Source organism: Gossypium arboreum, chromosome 1 (genome assembly GCF_025698485.1).
Source record: "Gossypium arboreum isolate Shixiya-1 chromosome 1, ASM2569848v2, whole genome shotgun sequence".
Taxonomy (NCBI): domain Eukaryota; kingdom Viridiplantae; phylum Streptophyta; class Magnoliopsida; order Malvales; family Malvaceae; genus Gossypium; species Gossypium arboreum.
In genome coordinates, this window is record NC_069070.1 from 83,305,241 (window position 1) to 83,320,470 (window position 15,230).

Sequence of the window (15,230 nt, forward strand, 5' to 3'; positions counted from 1 at the left end):
TGAAAATAGACTCATCAAGGTTCATTTACATAGCTTATTCACTATTTAATTCCATTCCTACGAATTTTGGTGATTTTTCACATTCACGTCACTGCAGCTGGCAGCATCTGTTTTAAGGTAGGTCTTACCTATTTGGTAGTCTCCATGAACCAACTAGTCTTGCCATACATAGGTTCATATATGATCATTTTAACCATGCCAATGGCTGATCATATGACCAACATTCCCATTTCCAAGCCATAGCCACATCATGACACCAAATATATACATACAAACCACAATTAGTCTAAGTCGATACTTCACTTTTACGAGCCATTTTCGCATGGCCGTACATATATACATCACAACATATTCAACCAACAAGGGGTAGTCCTATACATGCCATTTCAAAGTTCAACCAAAATTTATACCAAAATAGAGGCGTGGATAGTGTGGATGACTTCGACTTTATTGATCCCGAATCCGATTGCTATCGAGCGAAATCTATAAAACAGAGGGCCAAAGTAACGGGGTAAGCATTTTTTTATGCTTAGTAAGTCTCAAGGAATATAATCAACTCTAATTACAGCAATACATTCACATAGCCACATGCATCATTTCATTAATACGCATTCTTACTTCACACTTCATCATTATATACTTTCACAAAGTATCAATCAATTCGATAACTGAAATTCATTAGTCGACTGAGCGAATGATGCTCAAACATGTCGACTTTCCAATGCACATATAACGTACCTTATCCTTTGGGCTTTTCGAGTGTACGTACTAATTGAATTCATTACAGCAACCAACACTCACCTCCAGCCCAAGATTCTTCGGAATATAACCGGATATAATCACGTGCACAAATGCCTTCGGGTCTTAGCCCGGATAGAATAACTCGCACGAATGCCTTCGGGTCTTAGCCCGGATATAGCCACTAGCACAATTGCCTTCGGGTCTTAACCCGGATATAATTTCCAGCATAATTGTCCTCGGGGCTTAGCCCGGATATCATTCAATTTCTCATGTACACATACATCAATAATCATTGGACATACATATTTCATTTTCGTTACTAAGGCTCAAACGCACATATATTCACAAGCATATTCGCCGGGACTTAGCCCGGTATCATTCAATTTCTCATACTCACATAAATCAATAATCATACACATTCATACTTCATCTCACATAATTCAAGTAAGGTCACTTCTTGAGGACTTACCTCGGATGTTGTCGAACGGCTTTTTCGGCTATTCGATCACTTTTCCTTCCCTTGTCCAATTGTGGCCCTCTTAGCTCTTGAGCTAATTCAAACAAATTCAATTTATTAAAACCTCATTGTGCTTGCTTATGGCGAATATGACAAGGAGTTTAAATGGTCATATGGCCACTCTTTAGCTTGAATACACAATGGTCATGCACATTTTATACTACATCAAGCAATTCAATACAATTTATTTGAGCATCAAGGAAAAGCTAAGGCCTTCAATAGGCTACCCAAGGCCGAATATTCATGTACATGTTGAGGCCAATTATGCACTTAATACCTCACAAAACAGCATGCATTTTACTAGTTAATGCTTTGCACATTGTGGCTCAAAACTTATAATATAGCATCAAGCACTTATATGTGTGCTAGGCCAAATTGTGCTTGCAATTTCACAAGCATTCTTCAACATCTTCTTCTTTAAACCAATATATTCATCACTTACTTCATAGCCAAAACATCATGTGCAAACATATATATACATATATGAGCATGGCAATTTCAAGGTGTCCATAGCCATCCAAAATACAAATTTTAACTAACATGCAAGAAGCATGAACCATGCTCATGAATGCATCATGGCGAATATGACAATCATGCTCCTTTCAACTTCAATCATGGTTAAACACAAAAGAAAACTCAAAATCTTACTCAAGAGTAGACAATCCATCATTGCATGCATCATCATCAAGCTTCACACTTAGCATGCAATGGCTTTATCACCATAACAACTTTGGCCAAATACCATTTCCATGGCATAACAAAGATTTGAGCCATGGCTAACATGCACATCAAGTTAGCAACCAAAACATGCATGAAACTCCTAACACAACCTCATACATACCTTAATCTTGATGCCAATTTAGCCAAATCACCTTCTAGATCTCTTCTAAACCAAGCATGAAGCAAAAATCCTCTTTCTTCCCTTATGATTTTCGGCCAAAAGGATGAGAAAGGATGAACACAACAAAATTTTTTCTTCCTCTTTCTCAACTCACGGCAAGGGGGGGATTACCACACTCACACACATTTTTTTCATTTTTTATCACCCATACACCTTTGTTTATTATTTCACCCTAATGCACCAACAAAACATGTTTCATGACATGTTTAGCCCATCCTCCCTTGTCATGGCCGGCCACCACCTATAAAAGGGGGAATTTGACATGCAAGTCCATTATTTTGCATGCATGCTTTAATTAGTCATCACACATTTCCCCATCATACTTTCAAAGTTCACTACTAGGTCCTTTCTAGTGAAATTCACCTTTATAACACTAAACCAATCATCAAAAAAATGTCATACATGAATACACACATATTATAGGCATCGAAATAAATTTTAAATTATTTTTATGCCTCGGTTTTGTGGTCCCGAGACCACCTTCCGACTAGGGTCAATTTTGGGCTGTCACATATCTGAGAAAGTATCTATAACACCCCTAACCCGTATCCGTCGCCAGAATGAGTTACGAGGCATTACCGGACAAGATACAAATTCTGGATATTCACACATTCACCTCAGTCATATTCGAATGTACATATATATAAAACATATGGTTATTTAACCATTAAACATAAAAAAAAACAAACACTTTATTTCATAATAATATAGGAACTTGCTAAACCAAACAAATCATATATCAAAGTTTATGAAAAAAAAGATATGCGGCATTATTAATACAACATCATGACCGAACATGATATACACATTTATTTAAGTCACAAAATAACGCATCATTTCGTATGCCTAAATTTACCATATTTAAAATGCACACACAAACCATAACATCAATTAACTTAGATGCAAATCATCTTTTTCATTATCCGTTTACTAATTACTAAAACAACTAATATCTTAATTAATATTTTACAATTATACCAAGCATCACTTTCTGCTATAATTAATAGATTCATGATATACTAGTTTACTAGCATATTATTAACACATACGCGGCATATAAGACATATTCACTTATACACATATATTATACCTAAAATACCCCTAAAACTAAACCAAACCCACATCTTTGGTTGTGCACTATTTATAAATTTATGACCATAGATCTTAAGCCATCTTAGAACAACATTACTAAAACATTACCTGCCCAAATTTGCACATAGACAATCCAGCCCACTTAGCAAATACCTTCATATCATTATAGTCAAATCTAATCAATTAAATAAATAACCAAACATAATCATTATAATTACACTTAAAACATTTATCCAACCATCTAAGAAGCACATTTATTTCTTGTGTCTTATAGCTGAACATAATGACCTAATATTAACAATGATATATGAATTATTTCCAAGCTTATCACACATATTATCTACATAAATCTTTTAGTAATTTACCAAAATAAACCTCAGCCATAATCAACCATAATCAATCTCAAACATTAATAAACCATACCAAGCACACATCATTTATATGCCATGATCGAATCATCAAAACAAAATATATCCATCATATAATCAAAAGCATAGATACCAAACTTAACATAATAAACAAGCCATTTTCGCATGGGTCATATTTACATTTCCCAAAACAAACATAAACATAAGCTAGCCTATACTTGCCATAGGTTTAAGTTCAACTTTATAAAAATACCGAAACAATTGATAGTGTGATGGACGTCTCTGACAATCCCTGAGCCCGTAACTAGCTTCAAAAAAAATCTATAAAACAGAGAGTAAACATACACACAGTAAGCTTTCATAGCTTAGCAAGTCATAAGCAAATAAAACATTCATTAACATTAATAGCTCAACTTGACTAAACCAATTCATGCTACCATCATCACATTTAATTCAAACTTGCAAATTCATGTACAACATATACATCCATGTATCAACTTTAACTTGGCAAAAATACACATATATTCATTAACAAAGCTATCATTTGCTTCCAAGGTCACAATATCATCATATAGCTGAATATATATAGATTCATTTATGTATATTCATGATTCACACTTTAATATCACATACATATATCATTTAGCCGGATATGGATTTGCATTCAATATACATATAACCAACATTTTAACATGTATAATTCATATCATCACTTCAAATACCAAAACTTACCTTATTTTCATATAAGCATTTAACAAGCACATACCTGAACCTTTTAGCTCGATTACACATTTGATCATAACTTATCATTGCTCATTGAACAATTTAGAATTGAATAGGATACTCCGATAATCACACATATCGTACAATGCCAATGTCCTAGACGTGGTCTTACATGCAATCACATATCAATGCCCACAGCCCAGACGTGGTTTTACATGTAATCACATATCGATGCAACTGTCCCAGACAGGGTCTTACACGTAATCACACATCGATGCCAACATCCTAGGTATGGTCTTACATGTAATCACATATCGATGCGAATGTCTTAGACGTGGTCCTACACGTAATCACATATCGATGCCACTGTCCTAGACAGGGTCTTACACGTAATCACATAACGGAAATCCTATGTCATGATATATGTATCCTAGCTATTCCTAAGGTTTATACGGGGCTTTCAGACGTCGTATCTCGGTTGAATCAAGTTCGTAAACATAGCTTCCAAGCATATACACATTCGGCTACCACATATATACTTTCACATTATTCATTTCAACATATATAACTCGTATTTATTTAAAATTTACAACATCTATTTGCTTATAAACTTACCTCGAACAATGACGATCGGAACAAAACGACTATTCAATAACTTTGGTTTTCCCCCGATCCAAATTCGATTTCTTTGGTTCTTAATCTAAACATATTAAAATTAAACTTATTCAAACACAAATTCATTTAACTTAGTTCGAAAACACATAAATGGGAAAATTACCATTTTGCCCCTAACATTTCACACTTTTCACAAATTAGTCCTTATTGCATAAAACACAAAATATGCAAAATTTCAATATACCATGCTTAGGATGAATATTCATCTTCCTTATACAAGTCCAAACATTTCATTTATTTCACATTTTAGTCCCTTAATTCATTATTTTTACAATTTAACCCTAATTACTCAAATTCATCATAAATTAAAATACAAAACATGTTAATCTATCACATATCTTTTATTTTCCAGCATCAAACAACAAAAATCACAAGCTTTTAACAATGGAAAAATAAAAAAATCATCGTCAAATTAAAAAATTGAGACATGGGGCTGATAGATAACATAGCAACGATCTCAAAAACATAAAAATTATCAAAAATCAAGCTAAAACTCACCTTGAATCAAGCTTGCTAATGGCCGAATGTGGCTTTCTTTTTCTTTTTTTTTTCTTTTGTATTTTCGCCTTTTGAAAATAGAGATGAATGCATGCAACTTTGTTTTATGTTTTATTATCATAACATTATTAACATATTACAAAATTACCCTTTTAAAATTAATATAAAACCATGATAATTAATACCAAAACCGTCCATCCTTTTTAACTATGTTCTAATTGGATTATAAATGCATCATATTATAAAGACAAATTCAATTAAGCACTCTCATATTTAACTATCAACTTTTTCATTTTACGCGATTAAGCCTCTTTTTTTAAAAAAAAATTGGACATCCAAACAGTAAAATTTTCAAACGAAATTTTCACACACATAAATTCACACCTTGAAAACATATAAAATAATATTAAAATATTTTTCCAACTCGAATTTGTGGTCCCGAAACCACTGTTCTGAATAGGGTCTAAATCAAGCTGTTATATATCGACAAAGTTCTAACATCTGAAAAGCCCCATACGAACCTTAGGAATAGTTAGGATACATATGTCATGACATTGGATTCGATATGTGTTTTCGTGTAAGACCACATCTGGGACATTGGCATCGACTTATGATTTACGTGTAAGACCATGTATGGGACATCAACATCGTATTTGATTTCGTGTAAGACCCTGTCTAGGACAATGGCATCGATATTTGATTACGTGTAAGACCACGTCTGGGACGTTGGCATTGTATGAGCTTTTCGAGTTATCCGAGTATCCTTATTGATTCTGAACGCTTCAACAGGCATTCTGAGAGAATGAATGACTATGTGATTGTGTATCCGGTTCAGGTATGTTTGAATTGGATACCATGTTTGAGAATGAAAGGTAAGTACATGTACCTTGGTGAATATATGATATAAGTATAAGTTGCAATGGGAATGAGATATGAAATATATATGTGAATCATGATCAAATGAACTAATGGAGATATATGGCTACGAGAATGTATTTTGCCTTAAATTGTATGAATGAATTGGTTTAAATTAATGTTATAAGTTCATTTTATTTGTATATGGCTTATTAAGATTTTGAAAGCTTAGTTTGTGTGTGTTTGCATTGTTTATTAGACATCGAAGCTACCGAAAGCTCGGGAATCATCGAGGATCAACACCACACTATCGAATTTTATTTGGGTACCTTTTGAAAATGTATATATTGAAGTATGGCATGTATATGCTAGAGGATTTTGATTATGTTTTTTGATGTGTATATCTAGCCATGTGATATGGCTTGGTTATGGATGAGATTATGAATGAATTTGGTATATGCTTCTGTTCGTAAATTGTATGTTTTGATGTGCTTCAATGGCCTAGTGAAATGGTCAATTTGGTAAGGTTTTGGCATGTGAATGAATGAGGTGAATTAGAGCTATGAAACATATGATTTAATATGACTTTGGCTTATGATTTTATATGATTGAGTATAGTTTATAAGCTTGAATTTGGTTGATAATAATATGAATTGAATGATGTATGTTTTGGTATTGGAATTGGCTGAAATTATAGTGCAAATGTGCTTGGTTTGATGCTTGAAGGTTTGACCCATATTGGGTGGAAAATTGGTTTTTCAAATGACTTATTTTTTTCCACACGGATAGAGATACTGGCATGTGCCTCTGCTGTGTACGACACACGGTCATGTTGCACGACCGTGTGTCCCTTGGGGTACCCTACGATTTTAAGTTAGTCTTGAGCATAGCCAAGGCACACGAGCTTGTGGCTAGTCGTGTGACCCAAGTCAGTTTCGGCCATGGCCAAGGCACACGGGCATGTCTTGTGTCGTGTGATTAAGTCAGTATGTATGCCCTGATTTGACACGGTCTAGACACACGGGTGTGTCTAATGCCGTGTGAGGCACATGGCCTGTTTATACGGGCGGGTGACCTCTGTAACTTAGAAAATTTGTTTAAGTTTCGAAAAATTTTGTATGTGTTTGGATTGGTCCTGAACCTTCTCCAAAGCATGTTTAAGGTTTCGTAAACCTTCTAAAGGGACTTTTTGTGTATGAATTGTTATGATATGATGATGTATGATTTATGATTTTCTAATGTTCCGATATATCTGGTAATGCCTCTTAACCCTAGTCCGGAAATGGATACGGGTTAGGGGTGTTACATGAATAAACCTCATCATTCTTTATCAAAGAATCCCGAGATTTGTATAGTCGATCAAATGTATCAGTGGGATACCAGAATAGAGATCGGGTAAATCAATATGTGAATCCTAAAGCTCAAACTACTTTCGTCTTGAGCATTGACAATGTTAGAATTAACAAACCCGAGTGTCAATAGTGTGGGAGATGTCATTTTGGAGAGTGCTGGAATAAGAGTGTTAAAGCTTGTTTCAAATGTGGCTTGCCAGATCACTTTATTCGAGATTTCCCGAAGTTATTTGAGAAAGATAAATTTCAGAATGCAAGACCGAGTAATACGACTTCAAGAGGGAGACCATTGAGAAATACGGGGAATGTTTCCAGTGGTAGAGGTGTGACTAGGGATTTAGCTGTGAGATCCAAAGCTAGTGCACCAGCCAGAGCTTACGCTATTCACACTCGCGAAGAAGCGTCGTCGCCAGATGTCATCACCGGTACATTATCTCTTTACGACACTAATGTGATTGCTTTAATTAATCCTAGATCAACACATTCATTCATTTTTGGAAATTTAGTGTCTAGTAAGAAATTGACTGTTGATTCTACAGAATTTATAATTAAAATATCGAATCCCTTAGGAAAGTATGTTTTAGTTGATAAAGTATGCAAGAACTGTCCATTAATGACTCAGGGTTACTATTTTCCAGCTGATTTGATGCTTTTGCCATTTGACGAGTTCGATGTGATTCTGGGTATGGATTGGTTGACTTTGCACGATGTTGTTGTGAATTGTAGTTGAAAGATTATAGAATTGAGGTGTTAGAATAATGCAATTCTTCGAATTGAATCTGATGAATCGGGTGGATTAGCAGTAGTGATTTCGTCGAAGTCGGCTCAGAGATATGTAAGAAAGGGCTATAATGCGTAACTAGCATATGTTTTAGATACCAAAGTGTCTAAATAGAAGATTGACTAGGTGACTGTAGTCTATGAATATTCGGATGTATTTTCAGAAGAATTGCCTGGGTTGCCATCGGTTAGAGAGGTTGAGTTTGCTATTGAGTTAGTACAGGGAACTTCATCGATATCAATAGCTCCTTACAGAATGGATCCAATAGAATTAAAAGAATTGAAAGCTTAGTTACAGGAGTTAATAGATAGAGGTTTTGCACGACCGAGTTTTTTGCCCTAGGGTGCACCGGTGTTATTTGTAAAGAAGAAAGACAGGTCAATAAGAATGTGTATTAACTATTTTCAGCTCAACAAGGTCACGATAACGAATAAGTATCCGTTGCTAAGAATAGGCGATTTGTTTGCTCAGTTGAAAGGTGCAACTGTGCTTTCAAAGATTGATTTGAGATCTGGCTATTATCAACTGGGAGTTAAAGACTCCGATGTACCAAAAATAGCATTTAGAATGAGGTACGGACATTATGACTTCCTTATTATGCCTTTTGGATTGACTAATGCTCTTGCCATTTTTATGGATTTGATGAATCGAATATTTAGACTGTATTTAGACAGATTTGTTGTTGTGTTCATTGACGACATTTTGATCTATTCCCGAGATGAGTCTGAGCATGCTGAGCACTTGAGGATTGTGTTGCAAACATTGAGAGATAAGCAACTGTATGCTAAATTAAGTAAGTATGAGTTTTGGCTCCGGGAACTAGGATTTTTGGGACATATTGCTTCAGCGTATGGCACTCGAGTTGATCCGAGCAAGATCTCTGCAGTTATTGATTAGAAACCACCTAGAAATGTATTCGAGGTCAGAAGCTTTCTAGGATTGGCTGGTTACTATTGACGTTTTGTACAAGGGTTCTCGATGATCGTTTAATGTTTCGAGATAGAATCTACATACCTAAAAATCCAGAATTGATTTAGAAAATTTTGCATGAGTCACATAGTAGTAATTTATTCGTTCAACTAGGGAGTACCAAAATGTGCAATGATTTGAAGAAGTCGTATTGGTGGTCAGGTATGGAACGAGATATTTTTAAGTTTATATTGAAGTGTTTGATTTGTTAGCAAGTGAAAGCCGACCATCAAGTACCTTCGAGTTTCCTTCAGCCTGTGATGATACAGGAGTGGAAATGGGATAGAGTGACTATGGATTTTGTATCGGGATTACCCTTGTCTCTGAAGAAGAAATATGTAATTTGGGTTGTCATTGATCAACTGATGAAATCCGCACATTTCATCCCATTATGTACTGACTTTTCACTTGATAAATTGGTGGAGTTATACATTTCTGAGATTGTTAGATTGCACGGGGTGCCAATTTCGATTATTTTGGATAGAGATCCAAGTTTTACATATCGATTTTTGGAAGAAACTGCAAGAAGTTTTGGGTACAAAGTTGAATTTTAGTACAGCTTTTCATCTGTAGATCGATGGTCAATCTGAGAGAGTAATTCAGGTCCTCGAAGATATGCTTCGATGTTGTGTTTTAGAATTCGAAGGCAATTGGGAGAAATATTTTCCGCTGGTTGAATTTGCATATAATAACAACTTTCAATCAAGCATAAAGATGGCACCGTATGAAGCTTTGTATGGTCACAAATGCCGAGCTCCATTGTACTGGACTGAACTTAGCAAGAAACAGATTCACAAAGTTGATTTGATTATAGAAACTGAAGAGAAAGTGAAAGTAATTTTTGACTGTTTGAAAACAACTTCAGATCGTTAGAAATTGTACAAGGATTTGAAACAAAAAGACATTGAATTTTAAATCAGTGACAAAGTGTTTTTGAAATTATCTCTGTGAAAGAAAATAATTTGTTTCGATCGCAAAGGCAAATTGAGTTCGCGTTTCATCTGGCCGTATAAGATTATTGAAAGAATATGACCCGCGGTATATTAGTTAGCATTACCGTCAGAATTAGAAAAGATTCACAATGTGTTTCATGTATCGATGTTGCGTTGATATAGATCGGATCCATCACATGTAATTTCTCCATCCGAGATTGAAATTCTACCTGATATGACGTATAACGACAAACCGATTAGAATTCTAGCACGTAAGGTTAAATAGTTGAGAAATAAAAGTATAGCTCTTGTGAAATTCTTGTGGCAACGTCATGGTGCTGAAGAGGCTACTTGGGAGCCTGAGGAAGCTATGAGAAAACATTACCCTAACCTTTTCACTGGTAAGATTTTCGGGGACGAAAATCCCTAAGGGGGTAGAGTTGTAACAGCCCGTGTTTGGTCAAATCGGAACAGTGGTTTTGAGACCACAAATCTGAGGTCAAAATATTTATTTTATTATTATTTTAATGTTTACGGCATGATTGAGTGATTGTGTGAAAATTTCGTTAAGAAATTTTATTGTTTATTTGGTCAATTTGATAGAAAGGACTAAATCAAGTAAAGTGTAAAACTTGACTTCTATTAGTTAAATGTGTCTATTAGCTATGGAAAATTAAAGTAGAGGTCCTTAAGTGGTAATTAGACCATTTCTTTTGTCAGTGGACAATTATAGGCTTATATTAAGTGATTTTGATGGTTAATATCCAAGGTTAAAATAGTAAATTAGTTAATAATCAATAATTAAGTAAAACAAAAACATTTCTCCATGTTCATTCATCTTCCATTACCGAATTTTAAGAGTAAAATACACTACTCTTATGGTTTTCATTCGGCCAATCTTTCTATTTTTTAAGTCCATTTTTGTCTCGTTTTTAATCATTTCTATGTTTTTGTGATTGTTGCATCTAGTACTAGCTAGCCCAGGGACTATTTTGCAAAACTAATAAAGATTTTGAATGATGCCATTAATTAATACATGTGTATTTTGAAGTTTCTTGATAGATTATGAATGCTTGTTGATAGATATGCAAGTTTAGTTAAGTGATTTTTAGTGAAAATACAAAATAGGGATTAAATTTAGAAATGTGTAAAGTTAATGATTAAAATGTGAATTAAATGAAAAATATGGGCTGCTAGGGGCATAATAGTAATTCAGCTAGCATGGGTATATTTGGAATTTCATTAATTTGTGATTTTGTGTAATAAGGACTAAATTGTAAAAATGTGAAAGTTTAGGGCAAATGTGTAAAATAGCCCTAATGTATAGGTTGGATTGAATTGAATAAATAGAGGATTAAATAAGTTAATTTTGAATATATTTAAATCTAGAAAGGAGAAATACTGACTTAGATCAGGGAAAGAACAAAGTTACGAATAGCTAACTTGTTTTGCCATTTAAGCATCTGAGGTAAGTTTGTATGTGATAAAATTCAATACAAATGTATTTTATATGATTTGATATTGCATAAATTGCAAATACGAGATTGTGGATATGAATGATAGTGTTTCGACAATGATTCGACATTCGAAATCCTGGTTGAACCTTAGGAATAGTTTAGGATGCTAGTGGCATGTCATTAGGTAATACATTGAGTTGGCTTCGGGCCATAATATAGCACTTCAGGTTCGAGTTATACCGATTTGGCTTCAGGCCATACATATCAACTGATTTGACTTCGGGCCATGATATCAGTACTTTGAAGATAAGTTACCTTGATTTGGCTACGGGCCATGGTATAGGTATTTATCATGTGAGACCCTTGAGTATTCGACTTTTATTCCGAATGGTTCAATGGGTAAATGAAAGATGAGAATGTGTATGAGATTGATACGAGATAGTAAAGGTATGTGCATAGACTATTTTATCGTTGAATCAAAGAAATAACGATGAAAGCATATAATTTTGTGAATCAGTATTTGAAGGGTTTGTTAGCTAATGTAAGCTACATATTAGTGTATTCAAATTATTGAATTATGTTTATATGATTGCATTAAGTTTATTTCATACGAGCTTACTAAGATTTATATCTTGCATCATTTATTTTTCTATGTTTTACAGTGAGTTCAAAGCTACCTCGGATTCGGGGCTCGTCAGAGATATTGTCACACTATCCACCTATCTCTCGGTACCTATCAACTTGGTATTTTAAGTATATGGCATGTATAGGGACTTTGTCATTTTGGTTATAACTTGATAATTATTTTGGCCAAATGAATTAGCTTGTAAATATATATGTTTTGGTATGTATGGATAGCCATGAGTGATGGCATATTTTGGTCTATTTTAGCATGTTGAATCATATATATTTATATATGTTTATGTCTTGTGAAGTGAGTTGGTTGATGGTTTTGTCATGATTGTTGATAATAGGTATTATGAATGTTAAATTAATGATTTGTGAATATTGGTATGCTTGTGAAATCAGGCCAAAAAATGCATATTTGAGTTTGGTCATTTTGATGTTTGAAGTAATTGATATTTGGTATGAACTAAATGGCAAATTGGAATATTTTATGTCTTCTATATTGTTGGCATTCATATGGTTTAAATGATACTTGGTTGAGGTGGATTTAAGGCCTATTATGCCTTCTGTTGTTGCTTTGAATTGTGATGTAGGTGTGTGACAATTTGGGTGGCAAAATGGCTTGATAAGTAACCTATTTTTGTCCACACGGGCATGTGTCTCAGCTGTATGTGACACACAGTTAAATACACGGCTGTGTGTCCCCTAGTGTTGTTTGAGAAATCAAGTCAGTATGCTTCACACGGCCTCACACACGGGCATGTAACTTGGCCGTGTTGCATAAGTCAGTCTACCCCACAGGTTTTGCACGGCCTAGCACTCTACCTAGTACACGGTTGTGTATGGCCATTTTTAGGGCACACGGGCTAGCCACACGGACGTGTGTGTTGGCCGTGTGACCCAAGTCAGAGAGTTACACGGGATCGAGCATGAGCTGGGACATAGCTATGTGCTCCCATTTCGAATGTCCCTATGGCCTGTGACACGGGCATGTCTGGAGGTCGTGTGAGACACGTAGCCTGGGCACACGGGCGTGTGTCCCCTGTTTTGAGAAAAAATTTCAATTTGAGAAAAAAATTCAAACATTCATGAAAGTTTCTTGATTGAGATTAAATGATGATCGCGTGATTTCGTGATAGGTTTTAAATATTTATAATTAATCATTCTTGAAACTAACTATTATTGCGATGTAGGCAAGTGTACCTATCGAATAGTACTATAGTTTTAGCAAGACCAGATTGTCAAACCCAAAGGAACTAAAAGTACTAGTAATGACTGTCTTTTTATTATCTAGCCTAAGAATAAAGAGGTTTTTTTTAAACTAACTAATTATCTAAACTAAGAATTCATAGAGAATGGAATTGGGGAATTGCTTTTGGGAAAATCGATTAAATTAAGACAGTACCTAAGGAAAAATCCACCTAGACTTTACTTGTTATTCTCGCTTCGAATCGGACGATTTACTCATTTAACTTGTTTCGCATAGATCCCTAAGTTATGTTATTATCCCTATTCAAGACTAATAACGTCTAATCCCTAGATTGAATAATTGAGACCTTTATCTAATTAACATCCTAGGGTTGCATTAACTTGATATATGGATCCCCTTATTAGATTTCACCCTAATCCGGCAAAATCTTGTCACCCTATGTCTAGGCGCCCAATCAACTCCACTTAATTATGACAAATGTACTCTTAAACAGGGTCTATTCCTCCTCTGAATAAGAGCTTATCTTGAATCAATATCCTGGGATATCAAAACAAGAATTAAGAACACATAATTAAGAACAAGTTAAATATTTATCATACAATTCAAAAAATAATAACAAGATTCGTGTAACACCCCAAACCCGGGCTAGACGTTATGACCGAATCCGACGTGCCACATCGAAGAAGAAAAAAACATTTTATATTTTTAATCTTATTTAGTGTTGAAAAGGTAACTCCATCGTAGGTTAAAGTGAATGGAAGCTGAGCACCAGGTAGGAAACCAGAGAAGAGGAGGTGAGTCCAGCGGACTGCTTAAGTACCAAGTTCCCTTAGGATCCAATCCTAGACATGCACACCACCATTGCCACACCTTAACTTCGTAAATATTCTTAGGAAACCAATTCAATTAAGTCTAGTTTTTAGAAAAGTGATTAAGTTTGGAAAACGTTTCTCTTGCGGAAGTCTTGCTTGTTGTCGTGATATTTTGAAATCAATTACCGTTTTGAAAACGCGCCCTAAAGCTAATCAGTTTCAACGATTATTATATCTGTTCTAAAAATAAACATATTAAAACAATTTAAATAATTAGAGCGGCCTTATTACAACTTAAAAACCCAAATCATAAAAGTAAATGAAAAGATGTCCAATTCCCAGAAGGAAACCGAAATTTACAGAACGTGTGGCCACTCCGAATCCCTCACAGCTTCAAGTCCACTATGGTTGGGGATTACCTACATAGATGGAAATAAGAGGTGAGTTTGGGAACTCAGTATGTAAAATAACCCAACCATAGCCCAAATCAACTCAAACCACAGAAACAAATTAAACTGGGCCTTAGCCCTATGCAGAATTCAGAATAAAGCCCATAGGCCCATAATGATATCTGTAATGATATTTGATGTATGCAGAACCCAACCCATATCCAAGCTTACGCCATGTGGGGAGACTACTCGACCCACCTATCCGCTACACGCCACAGAATTTGCAGCATGGCTGCCAGAACAGATATTGTGACAGAGTCACCAGATACAG